The sequence below is a fragment of the Canis aureus genome, chromosome 33 (assembly GCF_053574225.1).
Source record: "Canis aureus isolate CA01 chromosome 33, VMU_Caureus_v.1.0, whole genome shotgun sequence".
In the NCBI taxonomy this organism is placed as follows: Eukaryota; Metazoa; Chordata; class Mammalia; order Carnivora; family Canidae; genus Canis; species Canis aureus.
This window is the reverse complement of record NC_135643.1, coordinates 36,385,651-36,404,518: the sequence shown is the minus strand read 5'-3', so window position 1 is coordinate 36,404,518 and position 18,868 is coordinate 36,385,651. Positions and strand designations below refer to the sequence as shown.

Here is an 18,868-nt window from a genome sequence, read left to right as displayed (position 1 = left end):
ATGTTATACAGATATCTGACAAGGCAACACTCCCCCAGCCTTGGCTGTAGCATGCATGCCCCAGTGCTTCTTGTTCTCCTGTGCAATTCAAGTACATTATCATGGGAGCTGCGGGAGCTTCTTGGGGAAAGAAAAAGGATATCTTGGATGACAAGAAGGACAAAGAGAGACTGAAGTTTGTGATCAAAGAACAACAAATGAAGAAGGCTTCATTTTTTAAGACTTAGAATTGAACAGAAATATTCAGTTTCCATATAATGTTTCCTGAATAAATGTAGTAGGCAAGAGTTTGTTTATATGATTCTTCCCTTTAATTTCCCCTTTCCCACTGCCTCACAGATCTATCAAGGTCCAAGTGTCCAGAACACATGTTTGGGTCATTCCTCAAGCACTCCAGGACCCCCTATGTGTTCAGTAATTCATCCAACACCTCCTCCCCCACTGCACATATACAAAGAATGCCAAGGCATCTAAGATAACCATCTTGCGATTACGCCAGTTTAAAGTGTTGTGAACAATCCTCTATCCTTTAATGTCATGGTGTTCCCTATACTGACTTTAGCAGTGCTATGGTTATAATTTTGTTAGGGCCATTAAGGAACTATTGTGCCTCTCACCCCATGAATATCTGCGATGATGGCACAATAATCCTATAACCAAGGAATTTTAAGAAAGATCATCAAGCGGTCATATCTTTTTTTATTCCAAATAACCATGCTTCAATGTCAAAACAAGGACTAAGGTGAAGAAGATGAGCAGATAAGATCAAGAGAAATTTCACATCAACATGATTTGGCTTAAAGATCTTTCATGTATTTATTTGCTTCAATAAGCTAATAGCAACTGTGAGCAAGGAGGAAGTGATGGGGTGGATGATGTGCACCAATGTAGGAATGACCAGTCTCTCTCTCCCATTGCCTTAACCACTGCTTACTCTTAGCTGACATGTCTAGTGGTATCTTCTTGAAGATCTTTTTCCTATTTTCTTGAAGGTCAGGTGTCCCCTCAAGGTCAGCATGTGGCATACCAAAAGCAGCTCAGCCCACTCAAGAAAGATGCAGGAAGTCAATGTCAATGTTCATCATGTCTGGCATGCTAGACTGCCCTATATGCTAATGGGAGTCTGGGTGCTCTGGATATGTCTCACATTCTTTGATTTGCAGTAGCACCTGCCATACTCTGACTGGTGACAAAGACTCTCTCAATGACCAGACTTTAAACAGGTTCCTCTGAAGGTGCTTCCATCTATGCCTCATCCTTTGGCTTCAGTCAGTTGTAGGAAGAATCCTACTAAGTCAGTTAAATGAGCTTCCCCTCACCCTTGATCTTACCACCCTTGACATCTGATCAAATTCCTTATTTTTTCTCTTAATATCTGATCACCTTGATCTGCCTTCAGCACAAATCCTGTTATGTTGGTTTAGCAAGAATCCCCCTACCCTTGATATCTTCTCTTAGTAATTTTCCATCCACCAATTTCCAACCCCTCACCCATTCTGCTCTTAGGCTATAAATCCCCAACCGTACTTACTGTATTCAGAGTTAAGCCTGATCTCTCTCTCTCCTCGATTGTTATAGTCTCGATACCTATCACAATAATCCTGATAAAGTCTTCCTTATCATTTTCACTAGTGTCAGAACTATAATTTTCTTGAATACCAATTACATCCAAAGTAACATAAAACCTTACATAATGGATTATAGTTTATTTATAAGTGATTCCTCTCCTTAGCAATGCATGTAAGAACTTTTCAGTACTTTTCAAAATATGTTCATAATTTTGGAGTACAGCAGGTATTTATCTCTTCCAAGCAAGGTAGCCATATGCGAAGGCAGCAGGAGGTAAATATGTTTCCAAATTTAACTACTTTTGAGGAAAACATGTTAATAGGCAAAGGAACGTTTTTGTTGGGAAAGTATATTCAAGCATAGCAAACAAAGTTTTACTCCTATCAAAACACAGCATGAGATATTCTTAAAAAAAATCACTCATTATTCTATGGTTTGTACATTCATTTTTATGTTCATTATTAGGATGTAAAGGACCCAATAATAATGTAATTTCAAAACTTGAACTATAGGGACAGAATGTGTATTCAGCATTCTGTTCTGAATATTACTTTATTCACTTAAATTAAGGCACTTACAGGAATAAGGCCTTTAGGAGCTCTTAAAATTATATTTACAACCTTCAAAAATCTCGAATTGAGAACACAAATTTTAATTAAAATGTAGTATCAACTGTACTAGAATCAAGGCCCACATTTCATTAAATTTCATGGAAACAAATGTGACCTCACTTTTTCTAAAACATATTTGCATTTTTCTTATTCCCTTGGAAGTTTTAACAATGGTATTAGTATATAAGCAGCACTTTATTCATCTTTATGCTTATTAAATCCTTGAGAAGTCTCAAAAAACAAAATGGAATCATTTTATAACATTAGTACTGAAAAAAATGTAAAAGCATGTGCAATTGTACAAAATTGTCACAACGGACCTATGTAAATATAGCAGCAGTTTTAAAAATCACTTGTGTTTATTTAACAAAAAGATGTGATATACTTATATAGACAATACATGTATACAATACAAATTCAAAAGTATAAGAAACAATAAAGTAAGAAATCTCTTTCATTTCTGTCCTTTACCTTCCACTTCCCAATTTCCTTCTCCAGAGATGCCTAGTCTCAATAATTTATTATGAATACTTTCAGATAAGAGATTTAGCTAGCTACATGACCATGGGAAAGTTACTTAATCAACCCATAACTCAGTTTCCTAAGCTACAAAATAGGTGGAAGAATCTTGAATTAAATAAACATAATTTTATATATAAATTATATTATAATCTTATCACTTCTAATCATTCCTTATCAACTATGTATTAGCGCCTTCATATTTTAAGAATTACACCTTATCCCATGGCATGGTTATGTGTTAGGTTATCATATATACACATATATATGAATATATATGTTACACATATGTCAAGTCATTACACTGTAGACCTTAAACTTATACAGTATTATATGTCAATTATATCTCAACAAAATTGGGGGAAATAGTATATGTTGATCAGCTCAATTATGAAATTCTGTCATCCTCAGACTTGTAATGTTTGATAGTGTGAAGTGCCTTTAAAATAAAAGAGATTTCATGCATCCTAATATTGACAATTGCTTTCCTTCCATAGTTTTTCACATCTTCAAATTCAACTGATTAGTTTTTCTATAGAAATACTAATAGAAAACATAAAGGTTTAACTTCCACATGCTCCAATATATTTTCTGTTATTTATTTATGTATCTGTAAGATTTATTCAACAATGACTGTTCTAGTTGCTAAAGTTATAGTAATAAGCATACATAACATATATAACCTCTTAGAGCTTTCATATTAGAGGAGAAAAATAATATACAGATATATTTAAAAAGTACTTTCAAAAACCATTCTTTCTTAAAAAGATAACAACTCTCAGGAAAACAGAAATGGTCAGGAGCTTTCTTAGAAGTATCTAAAAAAACCTAAAGCAAATATCATACTGAATGAAGTATTCCTAATAGCTTTACTACAGAAATAAAGATGAGTACTACTCTTCTGTTGTCATCACTTTTATTCAACAAATACCAAAAGTCCTAATCATGGGAAGAAACAATGAATGAATGAACATTGAAATTTAGGAATAAAAGAAATTATTCTCTAGCAAATGATTATATATTTTAAAAATCGTATGTACATTAAGCATGTACATATATATATGGAATATATGTAAGGGATCTATACAGAAAAATATTAGAAGCTAAAAAGTGATTTTAGTAATATCATAGGATACAAAAGCCATTTTCTTTCCATATATCAGCGTTCCAGTTATTTATTGCTGCCCAAAACTTACTGGCTCATATGACAACAACCGTTTTTCTTAAATCTCAACGTTTTGTGGGTCAGGAATTCAACTGGCTAGGAAATTATTCTATTGTATGGAACATCAACAAAAGTCTCTGTGGTGTTCTGCTGGTAGATGTATTAATCTGGAACATTCAAGAGAGATTTATTCACGTGTCTGAAGTCTTGATGGAAATGGCTATAATCCTAGGCTAAAGCTGTGGACTAGATAGCCTCTCCAACATGGCAATCTCAAAAGCAATCAGAAAACGTGCATGCCATCTCAGAACTCCCAACACACCATGTCCTGTCAAGAAATAATAGCTTAAAATTGCCTAGGCTGGGAAAATGTTATAGAATCATTCCTATTAGCAAAAGCCATGACAGAGCCCCTCAAGATTCAGAGATAAGACAACAATCTCATATTTTCATGAGATAACTGCACAACCAGTTATAAGAGTTAAATGAAGCCCTGGGCTAAGTATTATACATGGACTATCTCCAGTTCACTCATATAATGCATTTTATAGATGAGAAAATCAGTACACAGTGGTTAAGTAGATTGGGCAAGCCTTAAAAAAATAGATACATTAAAAGCAAGCAAACAAACAAAACCAAGGAATTCAGTAGTATCTCTTTAGAATAGAAACATACAACTTAAAGATTTTATATATATATATCTATATATATGGCATAAGTCAATGCAATTTTCAAAACACATGTATTGATAATAGTATTAATTTGTTACAAATATACTAAAAGAAAAAAAAACTGTAGTGACAAAAGCTTGCAAAAGAACCATGTAGAGCAAAGAATCCAGTTTATTTAAAGTATCAATCAAACAGTGGTATGAAGATATAGGTGGAGAAACTAACAATGCAATAAAATGTCATAAATGCACCAGATTTGTAATAGGGAAGAAAGAGAGAGAGAGACTGTGTGTGTGAGAGAGAGGGAGAGAGAGAGAGTTGTTGCCTTGATACAAAGAACAGGAGGGCAAAGAAAACATGCAGCTCTCAACTGGGAAAACTAATATATAATACATGACTATAAACAGCTTTCTAAAGACAGGTACACTGTGTTAAACATGATTTATATATTTAGCTCGCTCCTGGCTTGAAAATGAAAATCAGTGTTGGATCTACAAACACTGTTGAATTTTTCTGAGCTTTAGCACTAAAAGAAATTGTTCAGTAACACATTTTTTCTCAAGAAGCTGACTGGTTTGTAACCTTATGCAAATTTTCTACCTGGTAAATTCAGTGTGGGGAGGCAGAGAGCAGAGAAGGAAGGTTTCATTTACTTGGATGTATATATACTTCATGGTTAACTTCATGGTTAATAAACTGTAACAAGCCAAAACTAAGTAAAGAAATAGTTGCTCAAGGAGAACATAGGCAAAGAAACATTAATTTTCCCCACTAAATATACTTAATTAGCATAGCTCTCCATTGTGGGCCAGGAAATAATGAGACCATGACAGTCCTGTTGGGAATGCTGTTGAATCTGTTTCAAAGCAAAGAAACAAAAATAAACAAAACTAGTATAACTGTAAGAAGCCCCTCATGTAATAGACATGTGAAGAATCATTTAGAAATGATAAGAAAAGTAATTTTCGTCTGTGAAAGTAAAAAGCACAATTCCACAACTCTGTAATTTTATAGCCACAAATTTATATTCATATACTTAATACTAGGTTATATATATCCTTTTCAAAATAGGTTAAGTATATTAAGCATACAATGAATTGATAGTGTATTTGTAGTTGGTATGCACAATCAAATGGAAATTTCTGAACGCTCAAAACATTTCCTGAGATTAAACATATTTTGTAGGATAGGTAATTAAGGACACACCCTTGTTCAGCCCCTTTAAACATTATGACGTGGTACTGTTTCCATTTTACATTCAAGATGACTATAGTTCAGAAGATTAAGAAATTGGCAAGGTCTTGCTCTAGTGTGTATCTGAAATTTCTGCATTAGCTTGCTCAGGTCCAAAACACAGTATCTTTTGACTTCCATATAGGTTTTTATAGTAGGAGAAATGTAATTCCTGGATTCTACTTGTATAAATTAAGGTATATTTTGAGCCCTAACCATTAAGTTTGATTAGTTTTCCAAAATAATCCACTGGGAGTGAGGAGGTGGGGTGTGGCAATAAAGTGAATTATCCACTTAAATGTCTTCCTTATAATAAAATGATTCAGGGCTCCTATGGCTAGTCTACCATATGGTACTAAGGAAAAAATATTTTAGTCACCACATTAAATGATCATTTAAAGAGGGTATTAAAATGAGCACTATTTGCATTACACCATGTTAGGGGCAGTGACAAACCAAAAGAAATACTCCACATTATGTGATCCACCAGAAGTCTACAATCTAATTTGAAGGCCTTAAGAGATACGGTAAATGGAGGATAATTTGTAATCTAGACTTCCCATGAGACTGCTTCATGAGTAAATTTAGGAATAAGAGTTTCGCTAATAGTAAGGCATGGACTTATTTCTGACTCCCTACTACTACTAGCCTGAGTATACCTGAGCTATGACTTTAATTGTGAAATGTCGCAACCTGGTACTCTTTTTTATTTCGATTATTTGTTTTTCTCCTTAACAATAATTAAGAGGTAACACGTATTACCTTTTAACCCTTGAGATTTCATCTAGTCCTGGAGCTTTAAATACTATCACTGTGCTGATGAATGCCCAACTTATATCTTGAGTATCTCTGAACTCTAGACTTATTTATTCAACACATCTTCCATTGTATGTTGAAAGCCCATATCAAACTTACCTTGTCTAAATATGACTTGTGATCATTCTCCTTAACTGGCACATACCATAAATTAGATGTTTAACCCTTAGAACAAAACTATGAGATAGTTTCCATTAGGCTTCTAATTTGAAAACGAAGAATCTGAGGCATTCCGGCTACAACACACCTATGACTAGGAAGTGCTGAAAATGGTTTGCAAAGTCATTGTCTTCCAGAGTCCCTCCAATCAACCATGACACTATCGCCAAATCTCTCCATATCTACCTCCAGCACGCATCTCAAACGGGATCACTTTTCTGCATCTTCACAGCCATTACCCTGTGGCATACCCATGTATATCTGTCCAGATGTCCAATAGATATTCAAACCTTATGTGCTAATTTTTCTCTCTTGGTCTTCTTTCAGAGATAAAACATACCATAGGCCAACCACTGTTATAAACCATTTTAATGCACAATCTCCTTCATGCCTCTTCTTAGAGCAAGTGATGAGACAGGTTTCATAATTTTCATTTTATAAGTGGGAAAACTAAGGTGTAGAGAATTTTAAAAATTTGCCAAAGGCCAGTAAGTGATGAAGATGCAAACAATCTTTATTGTCTCCAGTGTCCACATTTTCACAATCACTGCACTACACACCTCTCCTTCTCCTAGTCAACTCTGCCAAAGGAATGTACTTCTACCCAAAGGAATGTAATAGACAGGTCAAATCTCTGGGACTTATCCCTGACTTCTACTTTCAGTTATTCCTACCATGCAACTATTAAGCATGTCTTTTCAGTACTACCTTCACCATATACCTCAAACCTGATTACTTATCTCCATCTTCATTGTCACTAGCCTCTTACATTCCACCATTTTTTAAAGATTTATTTATTTATTATAGACATAGACAGAGAGAGAGAGGCAGAGACACAGGAGGAGAGAGAAGCAGGCTCCCGACCAGGAGCCCCGATATACATCCCACCATTTTAAGTTCCTGAGGTACATCAATAGGATATTCCACATTTCTTAAAGTCCTTTCTCCTTATATCAGCCAGTGTGATCATTTTAAAACCAAATTAGGCCATGTCACTACAGGCCTCCTGAAATTAGAATAAAATCCAAGCTCCTCTCCAGGACCAACCATCCCCCCAGAGAGCTCACTCCAGGCTCCCTTGCATCCACCATTCTCTAGTCACACTGGTCTTCCTTCTCTCCCTGAATAATACAAAGCATATTCCATTTTAGAGTCTCTAAGCCTGGATATCCAGATTATAGGCTCTGCCAATCTTATAGGTCCTAGTTCCAGTGTTACAGCAGAGTCTTGCCTTAGTTACCATCACCAACATGGCCCTCCTTCTTGTGCACACTTGTCACGCTTTATCACATAACCTATTTTGTTTTCTGCATAGTTCTTATCACATCTGAAGTTGCACATACATTTATTTGTATTAATTTTCAGTCTTTCCTAAACTATAAGAAAGGCTACATAATGGGAGGGACTTGCCTGTATTGTCCATCATTTTAGAGTCAACTCCTGGAAGTGTGCTTGACATATAGGAAGCATTGAAGTATCTTTTGAACATTTTAAATGAATGCCAAAAATGATCCTACTCTCTGAGTTTATACCTCTCATATTTTTAAGGAAACTCACTTTACTCATTTTAGAATTTCACCTACATGTTTTTGATTATACTAGTCTTACTCATTGTCTAATTATGACAAATAGTATACATTTATTAAGGATTTATTGTGCTAAGCATTTTATATGACTTTAACTCTCATAGATAATGCATACAACCTATGAGGTCCCCATTCTCATTTCACAGAAAGGTAACCAAGGCCAACAAAAGTTAAAGAACTTGCTCAGGACCACAGACATAACTTTTCAAGGCTGATATTTAAATGAAGGTTTATCTTACTCTAAAAGTCCAGCTCTTTCAAATGTATCCAGTTATGTATCTGGTAAGGGTAAATAATAAAGAAAAGAGAAACCAGTAAAAAATTTAAAACACAAATGTAAAAAAAATGAGGAAAATAGTTCAGCTGTGTAATTGTAGGAGCAGAATAATGACTTACTTGGTTAAGGTGAGGGGCTGGTAAATTAATTTCATACAAGAAGTAAGCTGTTGGAAATCTTATAATAGCAAATGGTAGAGCATAACTATAGAAATATCTTCAAATATTTTAAATAAGTTATATTATATATGGATAATAGGGAAACCAAGGTGTCTTATTATTTTTTTAAATATTTTATTTATTTATTCATAAGAAACACAGAGAGAGAGGCAGAGACATAGGCAGAGGGAGAAGCAGGTTCCCTGCAAGGAGCTTGATGTGAAACTCAGAACTCAATCCTGGGAACAGGGGGTCTTAAAGTCACATCCCTCAGCTAAAGAGCTTTAATGCAGGGAGGCCCACCACACCTTTTCATACAAGCCCTGTGGCAGAGCTGCTGAACAAAGGTTACCACGTGGATGGATGACTGGGATTTTAACTCTCAAAAAAGGGTGTTCTGTTTACTCAATTTTACCAGATAATTACTATGTTTAAATGAGTAGGTGCTGGATTTGCCCTAGTAAGTTTTAGAGAACCTCACATAGTTCAAACCAGTAGAAACTTCAGGAATGATTAAATCTAATTTTCAAGTCTTCTAACATTGAAACTGAAACAGATAAAAATGTATAATTTGTAACAGATAAAAATTTATAATTTGTGCTCATTGCATTCTATTAATAGCCATTTGAAATAAGATGCGTGGCTATTTTCATTCCCATTTTTACAAATGAATTAGGCCCAGGATTGTGACTGGAAGAGGAAAAGTCACATGAAGGCTAACCTGCCACCAACTATCAACTGGGTTCCTACTGTATAGAAATAAAAACAGAGGAGAAACATGAAATGCTGAGACTTGGTATTTCTAAAAGAGCTTGCACAAGCCCTTCTTTATAGTATCAGTGAGATTTTCCTAAATCTAATGTATAAGAAGCTTTATGTACTTCTCTGGAAGCACAGACATTAGAGCTTCATTTACTAAGTAACCATTATATTTATGATATATATAAATATATAAATTTATTTTATATATATAAAAGAAATGTTGACAACAGAGACTTGAATTTATAAGAAAATAAAGCCCTTCCTTTAGTTATAAGAATAAAGAAAAATACCAGGAAAAGCGAGCAAATCCTAGTATTCCCAATTAATACATACTTTTTTTCTTTGGGAAGCAATATTAATAAATAACAAAAAGAAAAATCCCAATAGAAAAACAGACAATTAGCAATTCTAAAACTAAAACAAGACAATATGAAGTTTAGTTCAGATACAAATGGGACACAAACAGATTTATATATAAATAAGGAAGATGAGCTTAGGCAGAGAGGAAAGAACAATTGTTGTTATAATTAAGACACCTAAGAGTGAGAGAAGGTTGCTAATGAGAGAGGTTGCTGACAGTACAGACTGTAAGATGAAAATATCAGTTAAAAAGAAAAAAAAAAAAAAAGAAGTGGGGCAAGAGAGAGCTAAACTAAAATGGACATATATACTAAAAGGTCAGAAACACTTGAAAATGTTAAAATTGAAAACAGAGACCAATCTTAAAAATTCTCTGAGAAAAGTTCAAATTAGCCTATTTTTCAAGACTCATTTAACCTAGGCCATTTCTTGTTTTTGCCTCTGCAAATCACAAGCAAAACCTGAACCATTGCCCAAGGCTGATATGACATAATCACTGACCAATTCCCTATCATTCAAGAAATTCTAACATTATAACCAATCACAGTGACTTGAGGAATAGTCACTGCTTTCTCACTGTGTCAGCTGTTTAACAACAATATATCCCTGAGCCTCCTTTGATGTTTTGGTTTGAATGTTCCCAGTTCACAAACTGGGCCTCACTTAAAGGAACTATACTTCTAAGTCTTTCGCTACAGTCTTTGTTTTAAAGTCTTTTTTGTCTGATATGAGTATTACTTCCATAACTTTTTGTTTCCATTTACATGGAATATCTTTCTCAATTTCTTCACTTTCAGTCATAGATCTGAAGTGAGTCTCTTGTAGGTAGTACATAGGTGGGTATTGTGCTTTTGTTTTTTTAATCTCTTCAGCTACCCTTTATCTTTTGATTGGAACAGTCCATTTACATTTAAACGAATTACTTGGGCACCCAGGCCGCACAGTCTTGTTAAGTGTCCAACTCTTGGTTTTGGCTCAGGTGGTGATGTGAGGGTCATGAGATTGAGTCCCTACTTGGGCTCCGTGCTCATAGCAGTCTACTTAAGACTCTCCCTCTCTCTCGGCTTCCTTCTGCTATGCTCAAGAGCATGCTCTCTCTCAAATAAACAAATCTTTTTAAAAATAGGGAATTATTAATAGGTATGTACTTACTGCTATAATTTATTAATTGTTTTCTAGTTGGTTCTGTGATTCTTCTCTTCTCCTTTCTTCACTTGCTCTCTTTCCTTGTGGTTTGACTGTTTTCTTCAGTGTTATGCTTGGGTTCCTTTATCTTCCTTTTGTTATGTATCTATTATAGGTTTTTGGTTTGCAGTCACCATGAAGTTCATATATATCAACCTACTTTTATAGCAGTCTATTTTAGCTGATAGTCACTTGATTTTGAACACATTCTAAAGGCACTACACTTTTACACCTCATCACACTTTATGTTTTTGACATTACATTTTACATCTGTTGTGTGAGTATCCTTTATCTACTTATTGTACCTGTAGCTGACTTTTCTATTTTTGACTTTTAACCTTTATACTAGTTTTTAAGTGTACGATCCATTACCTTTACCATATGTTTGTCTTTCCAGTGAGGTTTTTTTTTTTTTTTTTTCATGTATTTTCTTATTTCTAGTTATGGCCTTTTCTATTCCACTTAAAGACCCTTAAATATTTCTTCTAAGGCCAGGTTAGTGCTGATGAAATTCTTTAGTTTTTGCCTGTCTGAAGAACTCTTTCTATCTCCTTCAATTCTGAATGATAACTTCACTGGGTAGAGTATTCTTGGTTAGAAGTTTTTTCCCTTTCAGAACTTTAAAAATATTTGCCACTTTCTTCCAGCCTGCAAAGTTCCTGCTGAAATATCAGCAAATACTTTTATGAGGTTTCCCTCACATGTATCTATTTGTTTTTGTCTTCTTGCCTTTAAGATTATCTCTTTATTTTTAACTCTTGCCATTTTAATTAATATCTCAGTGTAGATTTCTTTGGACTTAACTTTTCTGCGACTCTCTGTGCTTCCTGGACCTAAATGTCTGTTTTCTTCCCCAGGTGGGAGAAATTATTCAGCCATTATTTCTCCAAATACTTTTTCTGCCCTTTTCTCTCTCTTTGCTTTCTGAGACCCCTATGATACAAATGCTATTATGCTTGAATTTATCACTTTTTAATTCTTTTTATTTTTCTTATTCTGATTGAGTGATTTCTATCTTCTAGATCATTCATCCATTTTTATTGTATTATCTGATCTGCCATTGATTCTCTCTAGTGTAGTTTTCATTTCAGTTATTGTATTCTTCATCTCTGAATAGTTTTTTTTTTTTTTTTCCTTTCATTTTCTAACTCTCTGTTGAAGTTCTTTCTATGTTCCTCCATTCTACTCCCAAGTTTGGTGAGCATCTTTACAAACATTATTTTGAATTCTTTATCAGGTAAATTACTTATCTCCATTCATTGGTATATTTTTTCTGCAGTTTTGTATTATATCTTGCTCATTTGGAACATATTCCTCTGTCTTTTCATCTTCTTTGATTTTCTGTGTTTGCTTCTATGGATTAGGCAAAACAGCTATCTCTCTCAGAAATACATGAGTCTTGAAAGAGTGGTCTTGTGTGGATGTGTCCCCTAGGCAGACTGTGTATGGCTGGTGGCAGGCTAGCCATAGCTGGAATGGGCAAAGGCTAGGGAGCTTCTGGGGCACACTGTCAGGGCCCACTTGACAGGATGGCCAGAGAGGGAATGTTTATAGAATAGGGGTCCTGAGGTGTACCTCACAGGGTTGCCCCAATGAGACTGCTGGAACTGGAGCAATATAGGTCAGGGGTCCCAAGAGAGGGACAACTGGATCTGGAGCAGGTGAGCACTGGGGGTCCCAAAGCCACCTTAGGGAGATGGCTGGAGCTGGTTTGGGAAAGGGGCTTGACTGTGCTGAGGTAGTCCTAGCAGGGAGGCAAGCATGCCTGAACCCAGTACTATTAAGACGGAGGAATAAAACAGAAAGTTAGTGCTTGCTGGCAAGTCCAACCTTGGAGAGAGCTCCAATAGTTTCCCATCCACATGGTAGATATTCTTAGGTTAGTAATTGAATTTCCTTCACTTATAATCTAGTTGTACATTAAACCACCATTTTTTACTGTGCCCAAGGGCAAGTGAGTCCGCACACATTCTTTTCTTTTCCTTTTTTGTTAAAAGGATTTATTTTATATAGAGAGAAAGATAATGGCCGAAGGGCAGAGGAAGAGGGAGTCTTAATCAGACTACTTGCTGAGTGTGGAGCCACAGCCACATGGGACTCAATCTCACAACCCTGAGATCATGACCAAGAATTGGATACTCAACCAACTGCACCACCCAGGTGTTTTTTTTTTTTTTTTTTTTTTAATTCAGAACAGTTTGTTCATTCTTTCTTTCCTTCCTTTATTCCTTCTTCCTTCATTTTTCTTTCTTTCTTAGTTTTTAATTCTAGTATAGTTAACAGTGTTATATTAGTTTCAAGTTCACAATATGTTTTTTCAAAAATTCCACACATCACCCTGTGCTCATCATATAAGTGCTCCTTAACCCCTATCACCTATTTAAGCCATCCTCCCACCAACCTCCCCTCTGGTAACTTATAATTTTGACAACATGAATGAACCTAGAGCATATTTTGCTAAGTGAAATAAGTTAGAGAAAGACAAATATTGTATTATTTCACTTATATGTAGAATCTAAAAAATAAAGCAAAGTAAAATAGAAACTGACTCATAGATACAGGAAATAAACTATGGGTTACCAGAGGAGGGAAGAAGTTGGGGGTTAGGTAAAGAACATGAGGAGCATTAAGAGGTACAAACTTTGAGTGATAAAATAAATGAATCACGGGCATATAATATACAGCACAAGAAACAGAGTCAATAATATATGAATAACTTCATATGGTGACAGATTATAACTAGACTTATCATGGGGTCTTTTCACAACATAAAAATATCAAACCACTATAATATACACTTGAAACTAAGAGGATATTGTATGTCAATTATACTTCAAAAAGAGAAAGAACAAACTTTTTTCCCCATTATGTGGCCGTATACACAATGAGTTTTGTTAGTCAATACATTTTTAAATTTAGGCTCAAATCAAAATCATTTTTATTGTATTTATTAGTATGTAACCTTTTGGTAATAAAAATAAGGCTACCCATCCTGATTTATTTTTTGAGAAATGCATATTTACACAGATATCTTCTCAAAACCTGAGAAGTCAAACATTTCCTAAAGCACAATTTGGTATTAGATCATGATGGTGCCATACATTCCTTACAATTTACCTTAGGGTCATTTTATCATAACATCCCACTTCCCTATGTTTATGTAGGTTTAAGGAAAGAATAATAATTAATTGTGTAAAAATAGTTAAAAGTTTTTGAAATATCTTGTTCTGGTACTATTTAAAATATCTTTTAAGTTCTAATGCCTTCTGGAAAACTCAGGCATATTTCTAAGAAGTTAAAAATGCGGGTGCTTCTTTGACTATTAAAATCTTAGGTTTTACTTATTAATAAAGTCCCATGTAAACAGTATAATTAAATGCCTACCATATCCCAGGCACTTTTCCATGTGTTTTGAGAATTCTTTTTTAAAAGGTGGGGAGGGAGTCATAGCTCTAGGTCTTCCCATTATTATAATAGTATGTTCCAGTATTTTTGCAAGTAAACTAATGATCTTAAATCTTCTGGGTCTAAAATCTTGTGATAGTCATCTGAAAAATTACTAGTAAAGAACATTGTGGTAGATTACAAAGACAGGCTACTTTACATCCCCCATCAAGATGTAGTATTGATTTCCCCTCTCTTTGAGTTAGAGCTGGCTCTATAATTGCTTAGCCTACTGGAATTGGGGAAAGGGAAGCTATGCCAATTCTAGTCTAAGGCTCAAAAACTCCTGGCAGTTTCTACTTTTGTGCTTGTGGGTTACCCTGAGTTTCCATGTAAGGAACATGGTTACCCGTTAAGAATGACACAAAAAGATACCAGGTGGAGAGAAGAGACTTTGGGCTACTTGGAGAAAAGCATGGCCATCACGGCCTGCCAGTTGACCTCAGATGCTTCCAGCCCCAATGCCATTTGATTATAATGCTCTAAGAACCCAAATGAGATCAGGGGAACTGCCCAACTGAGCCCATTCAAGTCACAGAACCATGAGAGATATCAAAAGCAATAGCTTTTAAGTTTCTAATTTTAATTTAGGATACTAAATTCCAGGATCACTTACTATACAGCAATATATAACTGAAACAGATATTATATTTTGGCATAACAGTAATTATAATTACATTACTTATCATTACATTACTTATCCTATGAAGTATATATTTTAGACTACACATAATAAAATCCCTAAATATACATATATATGTATAGTCAATTCTGCTATAATCTGACAAAGGCAGTGCTAGAAAAGCACTAAATTATGCAAAATCTTGCAATATAAGCCACAAAGTCTATGCAAAACAGAGTTAGGTGTATACAGCTCAGAAACTTTGTCAGTGACACATACAAAATAAAGTTAGAACCTAATTAATGTGGCAGCACAATTTTGTACATATTAAATGATTGAAAAATACATGAATATTGCAATAAATATGGCACTTTACCTTGTAAAAGACCTGAAGTTTACTCATGGAGTGGGTATCAGAAGAGCTGTAGCTGTGTTATTATGAGTTGGCCTTCAGCACCAAAAAGCAGCTAAAGCACAGCTTGACTGCAAGAAAGTTAGATAGTTAAACATTTCCTTAACTAAAAATATATGTATATTAAAGTTACCATTTCTCCAAAATGACATCAACCATTGCACATTTCAGTTTTAGCTTAATATACTTTATCTGCATGATATATGGTCCAGAAAAAAATAAAACAGTATCCCTACTATCATTAAAACTAATTTTCAGTTTTACCAAAATTACTCAAATATAGACCATAATTTTCAGAAATACTATTTCCCCCCAAAAAAAACGCTAAAAGAAAATGCCATATTATAAATCATCAAATTAATAAAATACAACTATTCTAAGATATTTTAATATTTTGAAATCTCTTCATTTTAAAGATGCTAAAGAAAACTTTTAAATGGTGAGATACCATCTAGAATCAATATTTTGCATACTTGAGGAAATAGCCTATTTATCCCATTAAATGAATTTAAAGAAAAATAATTTTAAAAAATATTAGCATATCATAGGTAAGGGAAATATTGTAACTGGGAGGAGGGGAGGAAAAAAAAGATAAGCTCTATAAGAGGAAGCCTCTTGATATTTATAGTCCTGTTTTTAGTAGTCTCTATTTCATTAAATCCAGGAAAGAAAAAAATTTGCATTCTATGTAAACTTTTGAGAAATTTTCTTAAACAATGTTTTGTTCTCATATGGCTTTTGAAGGACAAAGTATGAATGCCTAAGTGTTTGAGATTGGCTTCAATTATGTCTCAATACTTAAGTATTAGAATTTTAAGTAAGGGAAAAATTTTAAGTAAGGCATTTCTGCTATTTTAAAGTTTTATTCTTAAAAAGAATAAATAAAAATAAAATAAATAAATAAATACTTATTCTCAAAATCCTTATTACATTGTTGCTATAATTTTTCATAAAAAGAGAAGTAAAGCTTCATTCCTAAATATGAAATTCAAATGGTTCTAAGCAACTAATTAAAGAAAATAACATGCATTGTGTCAAGTAGGAATCCCTGCTGTCCTGCTGTTACACAATTCCAGTCTAGTCACTGGAGTAACAGAGAACCCTAGTTTGTTTAACACACTCATTAACGAGGCAATTGCAATTTTTTGTTTGTTTGTTTTTTGTTTTTTGTTTTTTACAGAGATCTTAGACAATTGCAAGGGGGGCGGGGATTGTGACTCTTTTCAATGTTGGAATGTTTCAAAGCAGAAAATTACAAATAGCACAGGAAGTATTTTTTTTTTTTTTAGTTTTGTTTTACTCGATGTAACTTAATTGAAATGATTCCAAGAGAACAAAATTAAGTCTCTTGGTCAGCTCAAAATGATCTTAGTCATTAATTCTAACAGCAAGTTGCTTAATTTCTTTTAAAAGTTAATACATTTACAAATGGGTTATTATTATCGGATAGGCCAAATAGTCGTACACACTTACTTAAAGTTAAATGCCAATGAGCTGAAGAAGTCAGTACTTCAAAAACTTTAAGACAGGCATAAAAGAGCAGAAAACTGCAGTATCCACTCCCATCCGTTCAGGCTCTTTGGAAAGGGTCTCCGCAGGAACCGGCCTACTTGGTGGTGGCCCTATCACCTGGGGTGTGTAACACGCTCCTGAACACAGCTCTGCAACGTCTCCGAACCCGGTAAGATTCAGGACGCAGCAGCCGCGTGCAGGAAGCAGAGCCCTCAGCAGGGCACCCGCGGTGGTGCCCCTCCTGGAAGACGAGGCTGATCACACCGATAGACGATGCTCAAGTGCCACGGCGCTCCTGCAGTGTGCTCGAAAGGGTTAATTTAAGGGTTTCTAATCAGCTAGAAAGTTAACAGATGTGCATACACAAATAACCACAACGTACAAAAACTTTCGGGCAGCCCGGGGGGCTCAGCGGTTTAGCGCCGCCTGCAGCCCAGGGCGCGATCCTGGAGTCCCGGGATCGAGTCCCGCGTGGGGCTCCCTGCGTGGAGCCTGCTTCTCCCTGTGCCTGAGTCTCTGCCTCTCTCTCTGCGTGTCTAATAAATAAAACTTTAAAAAAAACATACAAAAACTTTCAAAATGTCTCAACCCAAAAAACTCCAGGGAAGTATCACTCCTTGGTTTAAAGTTGTTTTAAAATAGAGGAAAGATGGCTATTAAAATCAGTGTCCGTTTCAACCCTATCATTTCAAAGCCGCCCCCCCCCCGCCCCCCAGCGCCGCCTCCGGGGCCGCCCTCCCCGCCGCCCTCCCCGCCGCCGGGGGCGCTCTGGGGCGAGGAGCGTCCGTCCGTCCGTCCTCGGCGCCGGTTACCTGCGGCCGCAGCCGTCCGCGGGGCCTCCTTCCCGGGGTCCGCGGCCTCCGCCACGGTCCGGGGGGCGACTCGGGCCGGAGCGCGGGCGGGGCGGGCGCGCCGGGGACTCGGGGACTCGGGGACTCGTGCGCTCGCTCCCACGCGCCCCGCGGCCCCGGGACCCGCCCGGCTCCCCGCTCCCCGCTCCCCGCTCCCCGCTCCTCGCCCGCGCGCGCCCGCTCCGTGCCCCGGGGCGGGGTGGGGGGAGGGCGGGGGCGCCCTGCGCGGGCGGGGCGGGGCGGGGCGCGCCTGGGTCCGGCAGCCTGGCGCGGGGGGTGGGGAGATGGGGGCTCCCTACGGGTGGGGGTGGGTGGGGGCGGGGCGCGCCTGGGCCCGGCAGCCTCGAGCGAGGGGGATGGGGGGCTCCCTACGGGTGGGGGTGGGTGGGGGCGGGGCGGGGCGCGCCTGGGTCTGGCGGCCTCGCGGGGGTGGGGGCGCCCTGCGGGGGCTTCCGTCGGCCGCTGCCCGCAGAGGGTGGAGGCCGCCAAGCCAAGGGTGACACTGGTCGCGCCGCCTGGGAGCGTCTGTATCGCAGGTGGCAGGAGATGGGTGTCGGGAGCACAGCCAAGCGGAGCCCTAGGCCGAGGGCACTCACCTTGCGCTCCTCGACAGGGTGTGGGAAGAAGCGCGGTTCCTCCTACGCTTCAGCTAATGGCAATAATTATTAGTAGAGTAATAACTCTGCCATTTGGCCTCGGCGTGATTCATCCATGACTGCTGCTCCCCTGCCCCCTCCCACTGCCCTTCTGGAGTTTCCTTTATTTCTCTAATCCACACCTACTGGACAGACCTAGAGCGGAACTGGGATGTTGAGTCATCTACGGATCAACTCCGTGTCCCTAGCACATGGTGGCTTCAAGCTGAGGGTTTCCTTGAATGAATAATAAAGGAACTGGTTTGTGATCATCGCTTTTCGATCTAAGATGTGAGATTTTGCTATCTAAAATTTGTGGTT

General features: G+C 37.0%; 1 long non-coding RNA gene across 5 annotated transcripts in view; it reads right to left on the bottom strand.

Moving 5' to 3' along the window:
* Nucleotides 1-18,650, bottom strand: part of LOC144304006 (uncharacterized) — a 251,087-nt gene extending 232,437 nt beyond the window's left edge. For 3 of the 5 annotated variants that reach the window (XR_013370980.1, XR_013370979.1, XR_013370983.1), the window contains exons 1-2: nucleotides 17,023-17,727; nucleotides 15,514-15,620 (exon numbers count right to left, since the gene is read on the bottom strand). This is a non-coding gene — a long non-coding RNA (uncharacterized LOC144304006). Of the gene's footprint in view, nucleotides 1-15,513; nucleotides 15,621-17,022; nucleotides 17,728-17,873; nucleotides 18,091-18,508 lie in introns of those variants that run through there. The other 2 variants (XR_013370984.1, XR_013370982.1) reach the window with 2 other exon arrangements.
* Between the last annotated feature and the right edge of the window lie 218 nt (nucleotides 18,651-18,868).